Below are 17008 nucleotides of genomic sequence, written 5' to 3' on the forward strand. Positions count from 1 at the left end.
AAGGCAGTAACCAACTGCTTGAGAAGGCATTCAACACCAGGCATGGGAATCGCAAAACGTCATACACATATATACATATACGTAGATGTCATTGTACAAGCGGAACTATTCAGTGCAACACAGATTTATAGCTAGAGCAGCAGAAGATAACCTGATGTACACGCAACCTAATTAAGGACACCTCATTTATATTTTCTTTGGGAGAAACAAACTCTGGTTCATTTCTAGAAGCAAAACTGTGATCCAAATAATGAAAAGACTAGAAGAATGACTACCTAAACCACAGGAATATGAAGGAATATCACTGCTGTGTAAGAGAAATGACTAGTGCAGTGGCATAGTGTGTTTTAGTTTTTGTGGACTGTTTAAATGGATTCTTACAAAAATAATAAAGGCTTCTGAAGACAATAACTTTGAGACCATCTATCTTAGTTGTCTTAAATTCAATACAGGGTAAGTAGAATCATAATATCATAGAACAGTTAGGGTTGGAAAGGACCTTAAGATCATCCAGTTCCAACCCCCCCTGCCCTGGGCAGGGACACCTCGCACTAAACCATGGCACCCAAGGCCTCATCCAATCTGGTCTTGAACACTGCCAGGGATGGAGCATTCACAACCTCCCTGGGCAACCCATTCCAGTGCCTCACCACCCTAACAGGAAAGAATTTCCTTCTTATATCCAATCTGAACTTCCCCTGTTTAAGTTTTAACCCATTACCTCTTGTCCTACCACTACAGTCCCTAATGAAGAGTCCCTCCCCAGCATCCATATAGGCCCCCTTCAGATACTGGAAAGCTGCTATGAGGTCTCCACGCAGCCTTGTCTTCACCAGGCTGAACAGCCCCAACTTTCTCAGCCTATCTTCATACAGGAGTCTAGATTTAGTCTGTTGTAAACAGTGATTCTCCGGGCACGATTCAGCTGTCACATACTTCTTTGTACAGGAATTACTTAACTGAATGAGTATGGAAAAGTACTTTTCTTCAGGTCTTGAGAGACAGCTGAGTGTAAATAACTTTGATCGAATAATGATGTTAGAAAGAGAAATTATGTTGAGTGAGCGAGTTCTGACTTGCAGGCTGCGACCCAGGTCCCCAGTTTATCCGAGTTGTACCGAATGCTATGCACATACATCTGGTGGAAAAGGCTGTGAAGGTTTTTTTGTGCTTGTCAGTGTCAATCCTGGCTAAGACAGAGAGTTGGCTTAAATGGGGTTTCCAGTAATGATAGCATGCAAGATAACAACTGTGAGCATTCCTAAACTCTGACAATTTGTCAAAAACTCACCCCGAGATGAGATTTTTTTACTGAGCACAGTCTATGGGCTTCAAGATGAAAGACTGCTCAGCAGAGATGGACAAAATATAGCAAGTACATTTTATAGAGGAAAAAAAAAATAATGGGTCACAATGTTGTTTTCCTTTAGATACAGGGAAAAAAAACCCCAAACCCAACCAGATGTGCAATGGCACCTGCAAAACTTGCAAAAGTAACATTCCAAAAGCCTTTCAAAAAACACCTCTTGGAACATCATGATATTGCCTAAAGTTACAGCAACCCAACTGATACATAGAAGAGTCAGGTCAAAGTTTCTGCTTTGCCCTGAGTTTGTGTCTTCCAGACCCCAAATGCAACCTTCAAGCCACTGGTTATTTGGTGGTAGGTAACAAGGGGAAGATCTCCAGAGAAGCAACGTCTCTACAAATAGTAGGGCATTCACTCCAGTGCGGGATGAAATAAAGCTACAGCCTTTCCTGGTGCTCCTTTTGGTTATCAGAGCATATGCTTTGCTGGAGGTTTCTGCTGAAGGCGAGAAAGCTGGCTACCTTCCCCTGTTATTGTTGATTTGTCTATAGAAATGTCTTCATCTCATGCATTGTCAGTGACAGTGCGAATGTATTGTTTAAGTAGTAAATAAATCAGTAACTGTTTAAGCACTGTAAGGGTTGTGCAACATCAGGGGCAAGCCAAGGATGACTATAAGCTTAGTCTTTTTCTGTACAGTAAATTTGAGATTAAGGTGTTCAAAAGGCAGTGTTAATGTTTTTCCCCCGTTTTCTTCTGCAAAGCTCAGCTAAGGAATTTAGTTTTCATGATGCCCCTTAGGGTCCCAACAAAGTAATAAGTCAGCATCATTTTCTAGCTGCAGTTGATAACATTTATTGCTAATTCTTTAAACCCTTCTTTAAAAGAAAACAAGTCTGCAACCTGCATTGCACCCACAGGAATAATCTTTCTTTTCCTCAGTTTGGTAATTCAATTGTGACTTGTAAACTTGTGCAGTTGTAGCAAAAAAAGTATACAGTCAACTCTAATCTATCTTGAGGGAAGTAAAAAGTGCTTACCACCATTGGTGTAGTAAATCCTGGCTCCTTTATTTAATAAATGTAGAATTTCACTCCGAAGCCTTAAGGAAGAAGAGTTTTAGAATATCAGAACAATGTAGCACATTTTGAAGCTGAATAAAGATTGATACAAATTTGTAGCAAGATTTAAACTGATGGCATACTAGATATATGACTTAAATTAACTTGAAAAGTATAGGCATTATTTACTTCTCAATTGTGAAAGGCAAACCAATCTACTGGAGAAATTCTTGAGTATCATAGTCTTTCTGGTATTGGAAAAACTAGAGACTCTAAAAAAGATCCCATATCTATTTATAATTGTAAGTCAGGTCTTGAATAGTCTTTACATAATAGTTACACATGTAAGCAAGACAAGATCCAGCAGACAGTTAAGCACACATATAATGCTAAAAGCTGAAGTGATTTCACAGGCTTTGATATACTTGCTTCCACATCTCAAGTTATGTGTCCGCTTAGCTCTTTGTTGCACCAACTGAAGAGACTTTACAGGCATAGGTAATGCTTTAAAAAGTGATTTGACATGTAATCAACCAACCAAATTTCTCTTGCTGTGCTAATCTAAGGACATTGCTCAAAGATTAAATCTCCTCCCCTCTCTGGGGAGTCTCTGACTTAACTGCAATAGCACAGGTGGATTTGGGCACCAGACCCCACCTTCAGAGAAGGACAAAGTCAAGGTGACTCACATTAGTATTCATAGCAAAATCTACTCTCTTTTAGCAAAGGAAGGGATATGACAAGATAATAAATACTAAAAACCACACCTCCTTTAGCCCAGGTGGGCTTATGGGAGCAGATATTGCTTTAGGTGCTTGCCACAGCACCCACCTCCCACTCCCACCTGGATTCTTGACTGGGAAGAGAAGCAATGCCCAGGATGGGACCCATGGCAGTCCCCTACCCTTTTCCTGGACTAATTACGACATCAACTCTCCCAAGGTGGTTCTCACAGGGCGGAATTTCTCTCTCTTGAGCACCAGAGGAGCCAGCCCGCAGAGACTGTCCTCCAGTCAGTGCTGGTGAGTTCCCCCTTATTTGGGAGTAGTCCTCATTGTCCTCCCCGTGAGAAGATGGGCCCCAAAGAATTTCTCTTTATCATGAGGCCTGTTACATTTTTTTTCCAAAGCATTTGGTCTCTTAGACGTATTACCCCTAGAGACTTTTCCTGGGATGCTCCTAAATCATTTTGAGTGCTCTTGAAAACTTCTGTTTCTAGGTGGTCTAAGAACTGGTTTTGATCCTGGTGCAAGTTCCTGCAGCAATAGGAACTGGGTAGGCAGAAATGTGCCAGGCTAACAGCTGCCACCCTGCTCTTCTCAGAAAGTTTGCTCTGTCAAAGCATCATGAAATGGACCCCTACAAACTTAAAAAAGCCAAACTACTTTGTTAAAAGAATTAAAGAAAGGGTGAAAGCAAAGATTAAGAAAGATTTCCTCCAAGCACAATTTACTATTACATCTTCCTTCACATTACTGCAAAAAAATGGAGAAGTTTCACAAAAGAGTCTTCCTATTCTTTGTATGAGTCATGGTAATAATACAACATTTCATACTGCTTTCTCCATCTGTGGAACCTCTCATCTCAAAATAGTTTAACACTGCAGAGCTGTCCTTATCGCAGCTGTAGAGAAGGGAAACTGAGTCACGGACAATTTATTTGCTTGGTTGTCCCCAGTCACCAAGGGAATGATTATCAGAAAGGGACACAAGACTCAGGTTCCTAAAATCTGCACCCAGCTACAAGCAATGCTTTTCTCTTTAGTAATTAGAACGATTTTAAGCAACGATCTTCACTATGACATCACATACCTTGGTCTAAAGAAGGGAAAGCTCAGCTTACCTTGAGAGTTAAACAGTCACACATGCAAAAATGCAGTTAAGAGATGAGCAGGGTCATGGCTTGGAAAAAAATGTGTGTATATCATACAGGGGCATGCCAGAAAACATCCAGAGAAACAGGAGCACAAAGTTTGCCTGGTCAGTTGAATCGGACCTCCTGCAAGTTCACCAAGAGGGGTTTTGGTACATTTATTGATGGAGCATGATCCATGTGATGAAGCAGAGTACCTTTACGTACATACTGGGATTGACTAGACTCTGCAGGAGTGGAAGCCTACAGTTCATTCCTTCTTGTACAGTCTAGTCCTGTATTTTATATAGAGACACAATAGATTTCAGACAGCTGAGTCATTATATAGGTTTTGGAAATCTATATGTGCCTTATCGTCTCTAAGCATTTAACATATTTAAATTTCCCCAAATAATGGTTATTGCCAATGCTGAAGTACCAGCATTGAGTGGGTTAGAAAATATATTATCCTTTAATGTATTAAAAATGCTTTGTCAAAATTCATACTGCCATTGGGAATACACAGATTCCCTTTAGCATTCTGTCTGACGTTGTCTACATAGACTGAGGCAAATGGTTGACATTTATCTTTGAAATGGTTGGGAACTGGATTATTTATATATTTATGCATATGGTTTCTAGCTGCTTATTCTTTACCAACAGATAAGGAGTACCCATTTAGCCTTGTAAATGTTAGTCTATGTGATGTTGTAATACTGCAGAATAGGACTATACTGCTAGGAACTGTTTTGTAAGTGGTACATATTTAAGTGGCAATGAGCTGCCAGGTCACTAGCCTTGAATATAGATAGTACTGTGATAAAATGTACTTAAACCAGTACTTTAGAGACATCTATGAGTGGCTTTCAGTATCCATCATATGACTGCATTCAATTCAACTGCAAAATAAGTAGGTTTTTGATGGGAGGAGGCTGGATCTCCAAACCAGAACTGAGGACCTGAAATGAAAAAGGATTAAATCATCTTAATTTATGGGTAAGACATTAAATTAAAATCTCCACATATGTAGGAGGTGTAGTAAAACAATGCCTGCTCTTTAAACTCCGAGTAATGTGTTCAAAGGCAATGCAAAATGTAGTACAGCAACAACATGGGTTTTTTCCTCTTTTTGAAGTTGTGGAATCTTGGAATTGGTCACAGAAAAGTGAGAACAAGACAGCACAGAAATGTTTCTTTGCTCCCAGCTTTCTGCCCAGCAACTATTTTATAGAAATGCTACAAAATTCAACAGTGCAGTTTAGCAAAGTTTTTCCTTAGCTCTGTACTCATTACTATGGCTCTGTGGGCTACAAAAGTGCCTGTAAACCACATAAAAAATAAATGAATGCACTAAGTGAGTGCCAGAGCTCAAAGTGCTTAAAACTGGGTTCTGCTTCAGCCCAGATCAGCTCCCAGGCAGGGGTCTGATGACTATGAAAGCCATCACTGTGAGGGGAGCTGAAGAAAGGACAGTTTAAGCTGAGATCAGAGGGTCACACCCAGACTCACCTTGGTTACCTAATTTTCAAGCCTTTGGGGAATTTTGGCTATAAAAAGAGCCAAATATAAGAAAACCTATGCTTTATTACAGTGGTCCTGCCAGAACTGATCTACTTAGCATATGATCTGTATGTCCAACAGATCTTTAAAATGTTCTTACCTGACATAGCAAACTCCTTCCAGCACGTGGTGTGTATTGCAGTGATGTGCAAAGACAGTTCTAAGTTGCAGTCTTGAATTTCAGATTTCAAGGGATGAAGGAACTGATTTGAATACACAGAATCCTAAGTTCACTCCTGAAACTTTAGTAAAAGTCATATCCAAATTCAAAATGGAATTACTTCTACAGGAATAGTGGGGAAAAAAAAAACATATTTCATACTGGGACTTCAGCTTGATTCATTCTCATTGCAGTTGCTTTATATTTACAGCCTTGCAAAGCTCTCAGGGTGGACTGGATGATTTGTCTCAAAATACGTGGGATTTGTCAGCAACTACGTGTATTTGAGACAGTAGCATGGATGTCCACTTACACTGTCTTATGCATCCCATGTCTTTGTTGGGAAGCAGCATGTTAATTCTCACTGTGAATGCTCTGTTTAGGGGTAAAATACCCCTACATGAATGAAGATGAATTTCAGAGGAGTGTCTGGGAGGTTTATGCTGTCCCATACTTAAAGAACTTTTGTCCTGAGCAGTAAACATTCAACCCTTTAAAATGCAAGATGCAATTGCAAAAACAGGGGCCAATTCACAAGAATCTAACTTGCTGATCTACAAACTAGACCACTTCAGCTTACTTCTGCTTTCCATTTGAGATGGCTAAAATGATCTTACTTGCTTTCATGACACTTTGGCCAAATCCTTTCATTTACTGGGTCTGCAATTGCTCAGGAAGTGAGATACTTTCTCCTGAATTTGGATCTAAAACGTATACAGAGTCAGCCTCCTCCTAACCTGAAACTGAACTGTATTTTCTGTCTCCAAATCTAGGTTTGATGACATTTCAGCATCACAGATATAAGACCATTTCTTAATGAGAACTGCAGAGCTGATACGATGGAAGTAAAATTGAGGGGCTTAAAAACATGGACACATACAAGTATCTTCTAACAGGACACTTCTGTCTAGGGGGACTGGCACTTGCTTTCCTAGCGTGGTGGTAACAAAGCTTTTTGCATTTTTTTTTTTGATATATCAGGCATTCAGTATGCAGTCACAGCTTAGAAAAGGCACATTTCAATGAACTTGGTGATAATTCTTCATTCTCCAAGACAAAGAAAGCACAGAAACAAAATTAATCCTGGTTGTCAACAAAGATATTGAGTCACTGATGAACTCGGCATCCCCCTTGCATCCTGCTAACTGTTTTCATAAAGTTCTACGAACTGCTGTCTGCCAATTTTTTCTGAATGTGTTGTGCATGCACAGATAATACAGTCTTAAATAAATAGCAGGTTACTGCAATAATCTTCAGCCTATTTGCTAAGTCCACCCTCCTTCAAATCTGCACACTGAAGGAAGGAGTAGGGATAAAAAGTAAGCGAAGGCAAAGAGCATGCTGCACAAGACAGGAAAGGGGTTACACAAAACCAGCTCCAACTAGGAGTCCAGTTTGTTCCCCTACTTCCATCAGCTCATCACTCAGTATCTTCAATGGCCATAGCAAAACTATAGGTAAGCATGTCGGTACATCTGAGTTCAGTCGACAGGGCCATAACTACTACCATGTGCCCTACAGTAAGTAATTGGGGCTAAAGTAGCTTATAAATGACTCTACTTACTTATGGGAATAGGTATTTTCTTATTTGAGAGGGATTGTAAGTGCTCTAAGAACTATGAACAGAGGGAGATCTCATGTGACAAGTTGATAGGGATGTAATAGAAAAAATATCCTACTGCTAACAGAAATCATAATGTTGGATCATAATCTGCATGTAGTCCGGATCTAAATAGGCAGATTAAAGGTCAAAATAGAAGACTAAAAGTAGAAAAATAACATTTCAGAGTAAGCAGCTAAAACGCTTTAGGAACAGCTCAAGGTTGTAGGCAGTTTCTACACAAAAACCTCTGGTGAAATCCAGATTGCTAGAAATCTTCAAGCCAGTGTTTGAAAAATATCAGCCAGTGAGAATTTAAAATCAGAGTCCTTTGGAAGTCAGTTGTTCCATTTAATTCTCATGTTCTCACCCATCTTCTTCTCGTCCTCACCAACGCCCACAGATTTAACCGCATAAGGTCATTAGGATTCAGCCCCCTGTTCAAAGCTGCAGCCTGTCTCGATTCGGTTAAAAATAAACCAGGTCTTATTGTCTCTTATGAAGCAGAGCAGCAGCAGCAACATCTGGCAAAACAGCCACCGGTGTGTGTTATGTTGCAGCTTTTTCACGTAGTGCTATCTCACCCTGCTGAAAGAGGCAGAGAGAAGTTCGTTAACACCGAAACTCTCCCGTAAAAACCTGACGAGATCTTTTTCGCCTTGCAGTGCTGTAAACCAGGCTGTAACCAAGTCCGTCCATGCAGCTGCCTAATAACATTTAATTGCTTTATAACTCAGAAGCAAATTGCGTTGATTTAACTGTGTTATAAAAGAAGGCTTAGCTATTATTTCTTTGCAAAGTGCAGAACCCTGGCTTGCTTTTTGGAGCATTCACTGTCTTTAAGTTTCAAGTTAAGCTCTTCTGACAAATGTGAAAGAAATGTATTTATGACATTATCATCTCAGTTCTCATACACCTCAGTCTGCGAATGTGTCATCACTTTCTATTCAAGTGTTAGCTTTTGTTGTAAGTTTTCCTTATTCTAGTTTTAATGAAAATTTTAATAATGTAATGAAAATATAATCCTGATGCTTAATTATGGCATAAGCCTAGTAGAGTTTATGCATAACAAAAATGTCAGGGCCTGTATATTCTGCTAGAAGCCCTCAGCTTTAAGCAATGCAATTAATTATACTTGAACATCCTAGAAGTTTATTGCTTCAGATAAAAGCATTCAGAGCACCTTCTTCACTATTATTTCTAGAAGAAAAACAACGTGAAATAAAGATAACTGAAGTATCTTTGACAGACAGCTTGGGTGGGTTTTTTTCAAGGAAATGTGTTGCTTTAATGAAGAATCTCCTCGAACAAATTTGTGAGAATCTACTTTGCATACAAAATTTTGGTTTATGAAAGCTTAGGCCATAATTTACTTTATTCTTTGCCTTTAAATATTTCATTGTACATTTACATTGGTGACATGGATGCAGTTTAATTATCTAATGTCAGCTTCTATAAGACTGATAAAACTATTAAAACTGAAATTCGGTGGTAGGGTGGAATGGTGCTACTAAAATTGACAAATAGCCCTTTAGTTCTGTCAGCAACACTGTCACTGCTAAATTTCCTTCCAATATAAAAGGTGTTTGGTGTAAGTATTACTGAATGGAAGCCCACGACCACATTAAGAATACATACCAGGCTAAATACGACGGCTGTGCCTTCAAGAATTGTGTTATGCTGGCTGTTTTACTGAGGTTAGGATTTTGCCACTGATCTGATTGACTGCTGTATGCATCTTCTCCAAGAGGAAAAAAATAAACCCATTAAAATGTTACACTTAAATAAAAGCCCCCAGCAAATTGCTTGCTGCAGAGAGTTGTTTGCATGAGAAAGAAGCAAGGATGTAAGAAGCTTTTTCAAACTAGTGGCGTATGTTTTCTTGATAAAATGTGTAATTTCTGCTTCTCCTTGTGCATTTTAGTCATCGTGTCTAGCTATAAGAAGCTCACACTGATTTTTATCAGTTTGACTTAAAAACAATGTCTTTTTTCAACTGCCAGATTTAGCAATAGTTTCTTACGGAGCAGCTTTTATTTTGTTTAATCAATGATATTGATTTCTCTTTAAATATAAAGATTGCACAGTTCAACTCTGAATGCAACAACAGTATTTTAAAGCTGAAGTGACTGCCTGGATTTCTAAGGCCTCTTCTCAATAAATCAATCTTTGTTTAACAATTTTGTTTAGAATGAATCTTTAAGAATTATAAGTTTTGATCCTAAATGATGAAGGCTTTATTTTATATTAAAACAAAGGTCCTAACAGTGTTCAAGGTACCCTATATACATTTGGGATTATTTTTTTCTAATTAACTTTTATTTAAGTAAAATACCACTGCGTAGATTTGTTTTTGTGTGCATATCAGCAAGTGCTAATCTTCACCTCTTTACCACAGATTGCAACATGTCATCATTTTGGGCTTGCTTAGTGCGCCAGCACTTCTCAGAGTGATTAAGGGTTACAGGATCTGTCTCACGTATACAGGTATAAATAACACACTGAGATGAGGGAGTGTGGCTACTGCTGGGCCAGGCTGGATCAAGTGCCAGGGCACCAGCAGCATCCTCTGGGGAGCAGCTCTGAGCCCCTGATGGTCAAGCTGGAGGTGCAGGCTACTGGGGACATGTGGTTGGGATCACAGGGCAACACAACCCTCCTAAACCAACTGCTTTTTGACAACAAATTATGAGTCTGAAGTTTTTGCTTTGAAGTCTCCTCTTCCTGGCTATTCAAGAGAAACAGCTATTGCATTCTGTTGTGGGGTTTTTGTTTAGCTCTTTGTTTCATTTTCTAAGAGCTCTGATCTGGAATTCCTGCACTGCTTTGGATTTGCTTCTCCTGTTCTTCTAAAATATTGACACTTCTCTTGTCCCTATTCTTGAAGGACTGATGAACAATTAAGACCCTATGAACAACTAGCAACAATTAAGAGCTCCTCCTTGCCTCACATTTCTAAGTCTTTCCTTTAGAAATGGAAAATGTTAAAGGGAAAGCTCCAAAGCAAGCCATCTCCAAGAAACTCCAAACCCATCCTCTTATTATCTGTTAAATGTTTTCATTCAGAGTATGTAAAAATGTTAATAAGAATGTATTCTAAGCCAGCCTCAGTTCCTCATCCCTTTTTTTTTCTTGCTTTCTGCCAAGATTTTCCTGCAGTAAAGGAAGACAAAACGAGAGAAAAATATCTTTATACTCTCCCTGTTTCACTTTATTACAACTTTCTTTGAAAGAATTTAAGAAATGTTAGACAATAGTAATGGTGAGGGGAATGTGTGCCCCAAATAACTCCCATTTTCCTAGGTAAGAAATAGAAAGGACCCAGGTTTTTAATTCAAATGATTACACTGGAATCCAGCTGAAAGATGAATGCCTCTTGCACTCTGGACTGAAACTTTTGAGAAACCTTTAATGGGAAATTTCTGAATGGATTTTGAACACCAAAAAGAATTATAGGAAAAAGAAAGCGAAGCACGTGATCATCTGCAGCATGAAATGTTGAAGTCTGAGCTTTTTATCCTCTCTGTAAAGAAAGGCTGATGTCTTCTGAGGTGAGGTGTTTCTCAGTTTCTGCTATTCACTGCTTCTGTGTGCTGCTGTTAACTCAATGTGGAAATATGGAAAGCTGGTGTCGTGGTTTAAACCCAGCCAGACAGCTTGTGCGCTCACTCCCAGTGAGTGGTACTGGGCTGGAAGCAGTCGAGGCCCGTGTCCCCCCCGGGGATCCCCCCCTTCCCCGCTCCTGGAGGGATGGGGAGGAGAATCGAAAGAATGCAACTCCCATGGGTTGAGATAAGAACAGTCCAGCAACCAATGTACAACAGAGATCACCACCGATACCACCAACGACAACAGCGATAAGAGAAAATAACAAGGGAAAAGAGTACAATACCAAGCGCCGAACAATGAGTCTGACCCAGCAGACCCCCTGTCCTTCCGGGTAACTCCCAGTTCCTCCCCCTTGGCATGACGTGCTGTGGTATGGAATACCTCTTTGGTCAGTTTGGGTCAGGTGTCCTGTCTCTGCTTCCTCCCGGCTTCACCTCCTCCCTGGCAGCGCATGAGGCTCACAAAGTCCTTGGCCAAACCAAAACATCATTATTATCAGCTCTGTTCCCAGCCCGAAAGTCAAAACACAGCATTGCACCAGCTACCAAGAAAGAGAAAAATGACTGCTACTGCTGAACCCAGGACAGATGGCAAGGCTCATTCTTAAAAATATTAATATTTATTAAATGAAATTAATGCTTTTGCACACCATTTACACCTAAAAGATCCATAAGCTTGCCACAAAGTGTGAAACACATTCATTTATAGTATCCCAAAATACCCTAATTTATTTCTCTGCTACTCTACACAGCACCAGAAAAGAAGTAGCTATAAGAAACTGAAAAGTCTCTTCTCTAAATGCTTAAATGAAGTTAATGTTTTAACATTGGAGTCAGAGACACAAAATCCTTGCACTGGTGCTTTGCAAAGGGGTAAAATTCATTATAGGAGAATTAAGAGGCAAACCATAACACAACTTGAACTAATGTATAGGAAATTACAATGCTACACATCATGGAACATTTAAACTCCAAATGATACTTCTAACATAAAAACAAAAAACAAAAAAAACCACACAACAGAAAGAACCCAAACATCTGTTTCTGACAGCAAGATACAAACAAATTAGCATGGCAACATGAATTACAGCACGTTTCCTGGCGATAAGACAGGACAGATACAGAAGCTGATCCACAGGTTATCATCCTTGTAGATACTTTGCTCAACATGCTTTCTCCCAGTCCCTTTGCTCCATTTTGTCCTATATAAAACTAAGCTAATTACATTAATCTAAGAATCACAAAAAAAGGCTCTCAGTAAGCCATGAAGTGGGAGCTGGAAATGTTAGCCCTCCATACTCCTTGGTTTGAGAATCTCTTCAAGAGGGATGACTGTGAGTGAGGGGTGTGCTTTTAGTCGCATTTATTATGGAACACCCACAGTGATGACAGCAGACTTAAAGCATAAATGGCATATACTTATTAGAACAATTAAGCATGTCTTCTTTCACATTTAGTATTCTGCCCATTTCTGTGAATTCAGTGAAGCTACATGGGTTTATATCACCTGGGGACCTGTGAACACACATTGCTGCACAGCCTCAGGAAAGAGAGCAAGACCCTGTAGCTCAGGAGCTTCTTTAGCTCTCAATCTATGCTTTTGGCTTCACCTCTTTTTACTTTATCCTGAGACCCTCAAAATTGTTTTTCCAACACCATCAAACCCTATTAGTATTGCCTCTACAGCATAACACATTTGATATCCTATAATGTAATAAAAGTCAGCTGGTCTACATTTGACATCTGAATTGTGTTAAGAAAGGAAAATCATTATAAAACAAATATGGTGAGACTCCAGCACTCTAGATGATAGCCTGATGAAGGCTGCTCATGTGTCGCTGAAGCCAAGGAGAAAGAAAGGACATCATAAATGCCATAAAGAATTTGGGTTTTTTTTCCTCCACAGTCATAGTGCTGGAATATGAGCAAGTTCTTATTTACTTTGTTCAGTGCCACAATTAGTGAAAATCAAAGCATCTGCAGCTGCATTTTATACTGTAAATTATTAGGTAATTAACCTTAATGCACCCTGCTCAGAATCTCCAGCTTTCCAACATAGCTGAGAGCATCTTTCAAATGCAACAATACATATGTCTGCAACGCTGCTTAATTATAAATAAAATGAGCCTTTAATGCAATATGAGGAATGTGAACAGTGCTAATGGATAGTGTGCAGGAGGTAGAGGGGAAAAGAGAGACAGAGAGTATGAAATCATGTTTTATCAGAGCAGAAAGACAAAGATTCACATCACAAGGATGCAAATAAAAGAGCATCCAATGAAAGGATGCTTTATTTGGACACCGATTAATATTATTACGTTTATTGTCTTCTACAAGGGATTGCGTTTGTTCCCTTTCACAGCCACACATTATTTATAAAACTGGCGATAATAATGGAATAAACCAGATTACCCATAAATAAAACCGAGATTGTTGGTATCTTTCTCAGGGCTACCTACTTTTGGGTTTACGGCACAAGTGGGTCCTAGCAATGGAATATAAGACCAAAACTGGTGTTTTCTCTTGTATTTTCGCAGTGACAGCTAATGCAATCGCCTTGCAAAGCTCAATAGAGGATCCTGACTCCCAACAAATGGATTTGCACAAAATAACCAGGATTGCTTAGACTTCCCACAGTAACAGAGTGCTGATGTACTCCTGTAGCCTTAAATATTTTCCCCTAAGAATACCATGTTCAACAGGAGAAAAACGCTGTTAATTCTGTCTACTGGAACACATAGATACATATATGAAATAAAATATTATTCTTTATGTTTGAGGACATTTAGGGGAGAGAGTTTTCACATTGCTGCTGGCTACAGAAACTATGTAGGTTTGAGGCCCTGATGTAGAACCAACACACTCTACCCTCCCCACCACAAAGCTCAGGCAGGACAGCTCAAGGCAGCTTTGCTGGCAGCAAATACCTGCTGACCTGGGATGAGACGGAGTTTATCCTCCAGACTGTTTCCCTTCCTGTTTCCTATTTGGGATATCTGGAGCACTAGATAGACTGGCAATGCAGAATAACCCAGAAGGGAAAGCATCACATCCATGGGACAATGGATGTTACAGATGATATTAGATGAGCTCTAGATTATGCAGCAAATCACTGTCAGAGGCAGAGTTCAGAAGAGCAGACCCACATTCTTTTATTGCAACCAGTGTACCTTACCTTAGACATGTGCTTCCAGCTTGACTATGAAAAATACCATCCAGTTTTGTAAAAACTGAACGTGTTACCTTTTGGCTTCAGCCTTGCACTTGCAGCTGCTGGTAGAAGTAGCTAAATTACAATTTACTCCCCACACAATATTAATACCAGGAATGTATTATTTTCATGGCAAGTGAAATTGTTGTGACATTGTATGAAAAAAAGAGAAGGAAAAAAGGAAAAGGACACATTAGTAACATTGCTGGTTATGCGACTGTTTCAAAAAACAGCTATGGTTGGTTTTGTATCATCTGAAAAGGAAGGAAGAACAGGTCTGATGACACAAATGAGATCTGTCATCAAACTGCAGCATTAAAATAATACTTCAAGATTTCTGTGTGCATGAAAAGAACTGAAAGGGCTATTTGTCTCTTCATGGGTGTGAATAACTCCTACTGACATTAATGCGATAGGTCTGATTTATGTTGAGGACAGCTCAAGGGATGAGGTTCGTTTACGCTGAGTAAAGTGGTAAAGCTTATTGGAGGAATATGAATAATCTGAGAGAAGCATTTAAGTTCAGCAGAAACCTTCAGCTCCTGTGTGCTGTTAGTAATGACGTGCTGTATTAGCTTTCCAAAGGGAGGGAGGACTGCAGACTTCTTAAAACAAAACAAGAGTTGTGGCTGCAGTTCCCCTACTGTGAGAGCAATGTCAACACATGCAAGCGTCAACACAAGAGCACAGGAAAAAATAGAAGGAAACAAGCCTTTGTATAGCAGATTATTCATCTCCTGTACTTCAGCTTTCTATCATGTGCTGGCGTATAATATGACTGCAAACACTGCACAGTCCATGCTTGAAAAACACACTAAATAACATTCATAAAATTGTCAGCACTGAGAAACAGAAAGGATTAGGGATAAGCTCAGGGCTACTGGATGCGGATCTGCTCTACACACAGACTATGTTGCAGATGCTGGTGCCCTACATGGCATAAAGAGGAATGCAGACTGGTGCCCCAGTGCTAAATAACAGAAGGGATGAAGGCTCCTACTTTCAGTGGGAATTTTCTTTGATGTTCAGGAATGAACGACCCAAAGCAAGCATTGTTGGAAGGGGAGAGGGAAAAGCGAGGTGGAGGAGTTTTGCCAGTTCAGACAAACGGGCAAAACACTACAACCTTGCAGGAAGTCTCTTATGGCTCAATACAAAGTGATCATTTTCCTCTGTCTTTTCAGTTGTCACTAAAAAGCCAAACCCAACAAGCAGAAGCACCTTGTGAGTCACCACTTTAAAAATGGCTTGTTACAAAACAGCTATTTCTTTAAAAGCTGAGCAGCATAGGTCAGATCTAGACACTGTCTGGGTTTTTTCATCAGATGGCAAGGAAGAAGAGGCTTTTTCCTTGTGATGCTGATTCAGAGTCAGCTGGATTTTTGCTCTGCATAAAAGCAGGTACCAGACATGCTGTCTTTCCCCTCTCCTGGGTCCTCTTCAGAGGCTTAGCATCATGCTCAATACCAGACCCAGCATTCTCACAGCTCTAAAGGCAGCAACTTTGTCCACCTATCTACCCCATACAAACCAGTTGTATTTCTGGAACTGCTGCACTGAGACCAACGGCTAATATTTCATTTAGGTGTAAACAGACAGAGGTTTACCATTGCCAGGCTACACAGCTCTAACAATCATGTTAGTTTTCAGGTATGGAACATCTGAACCTGATTTTACCTAAGCAAAGGTCATTGACCTCTAGCACTTGTAAAGGGCACAGATTTTTTTCTCCATCCTTGTTTTTTGTTTGCAAATGAGATGTGGCTAAAACCATCAGTATTCACGATTCATAAATTCATAGAGAAGTGTACTATTTTATATAAAAACTAAATTACACTAAATCAATCGAAGAGGTACAAAACAAGCACAGTAACCCTGGCCAAGATGAATGACATAGAAAAAGAAACTCTATAACTTTGAAAATAAAACATACAAATTTCTGAGAATAATCACCATTTCATCTTTGCTTATAATTATAATTTAATTATAAACCTAATTTTGAAACATTTAAGTAGCTAGTTAGCATTAAAATACTTTATATGCAATTATCTGCTATTGAGCTTCCTCATTATAGAGAAATTGCTACATAAATTTTCCTGTTGTTTAAGGATATTTTTTGCCATTTGCAGATTTCGTTTGTAATCTAATATTACAAACCATTTGATCCAAGATCAACGGTCCTGTTTTACATGCCTGTTTTCAAGAAACCAGTGTTAAATATTTGATATAATGCATACTGACAGAGAAACTCTTCTTATACTTTCCTCTTGCATTCAAACTGACAAATCACAAGATTCATAGAATCATAGAATAGTTAGGGTTGGAAAGGACCTTAAGACCATCCAGTTCCAGCCCCCTGCCATGGGCAGGGACACCTCGCACTAAACCATGTCACCCAAGGCTCTGTCCAACCTTCTCTTGAACACCACCAGGGATGGAGCATTCACAACTTCCTTGGGCAACCCATTCCAGTGCCTCACCACCCTAACAGTAAAGACCTTCCTCCTTATATCCTATCTAAACTTCCCTTGTTCAAGTTTTAAACCATTACCCCTTGTCCTGTCACTACAGTCCCTAATGAATTGTCCCTCCCCAGCATCCCTATAGGCCCCCTTCAGATACTGGAAGGCTGCTATAAGGTCTCCACA

The sequence above is a fragment of the Neopsephotus bourkii genome, unplaced genomic scaffold (genome assembly GCF_033783945.1).
Source record: "Neopsephotus bourkii isolate Nb327-2 ecotype Australia unplaced genomic scaffold, CSIRO-AGI_Nbou_v1 NB_1663, whole genome shotgun sequence".
Classification (NCBI taxonomy): Eukaryota; Metazoa; Chordata; class Aves; order Psittaciformes; family Psittacidae; genus Neopsephotus; species Neopsephotus bourkii.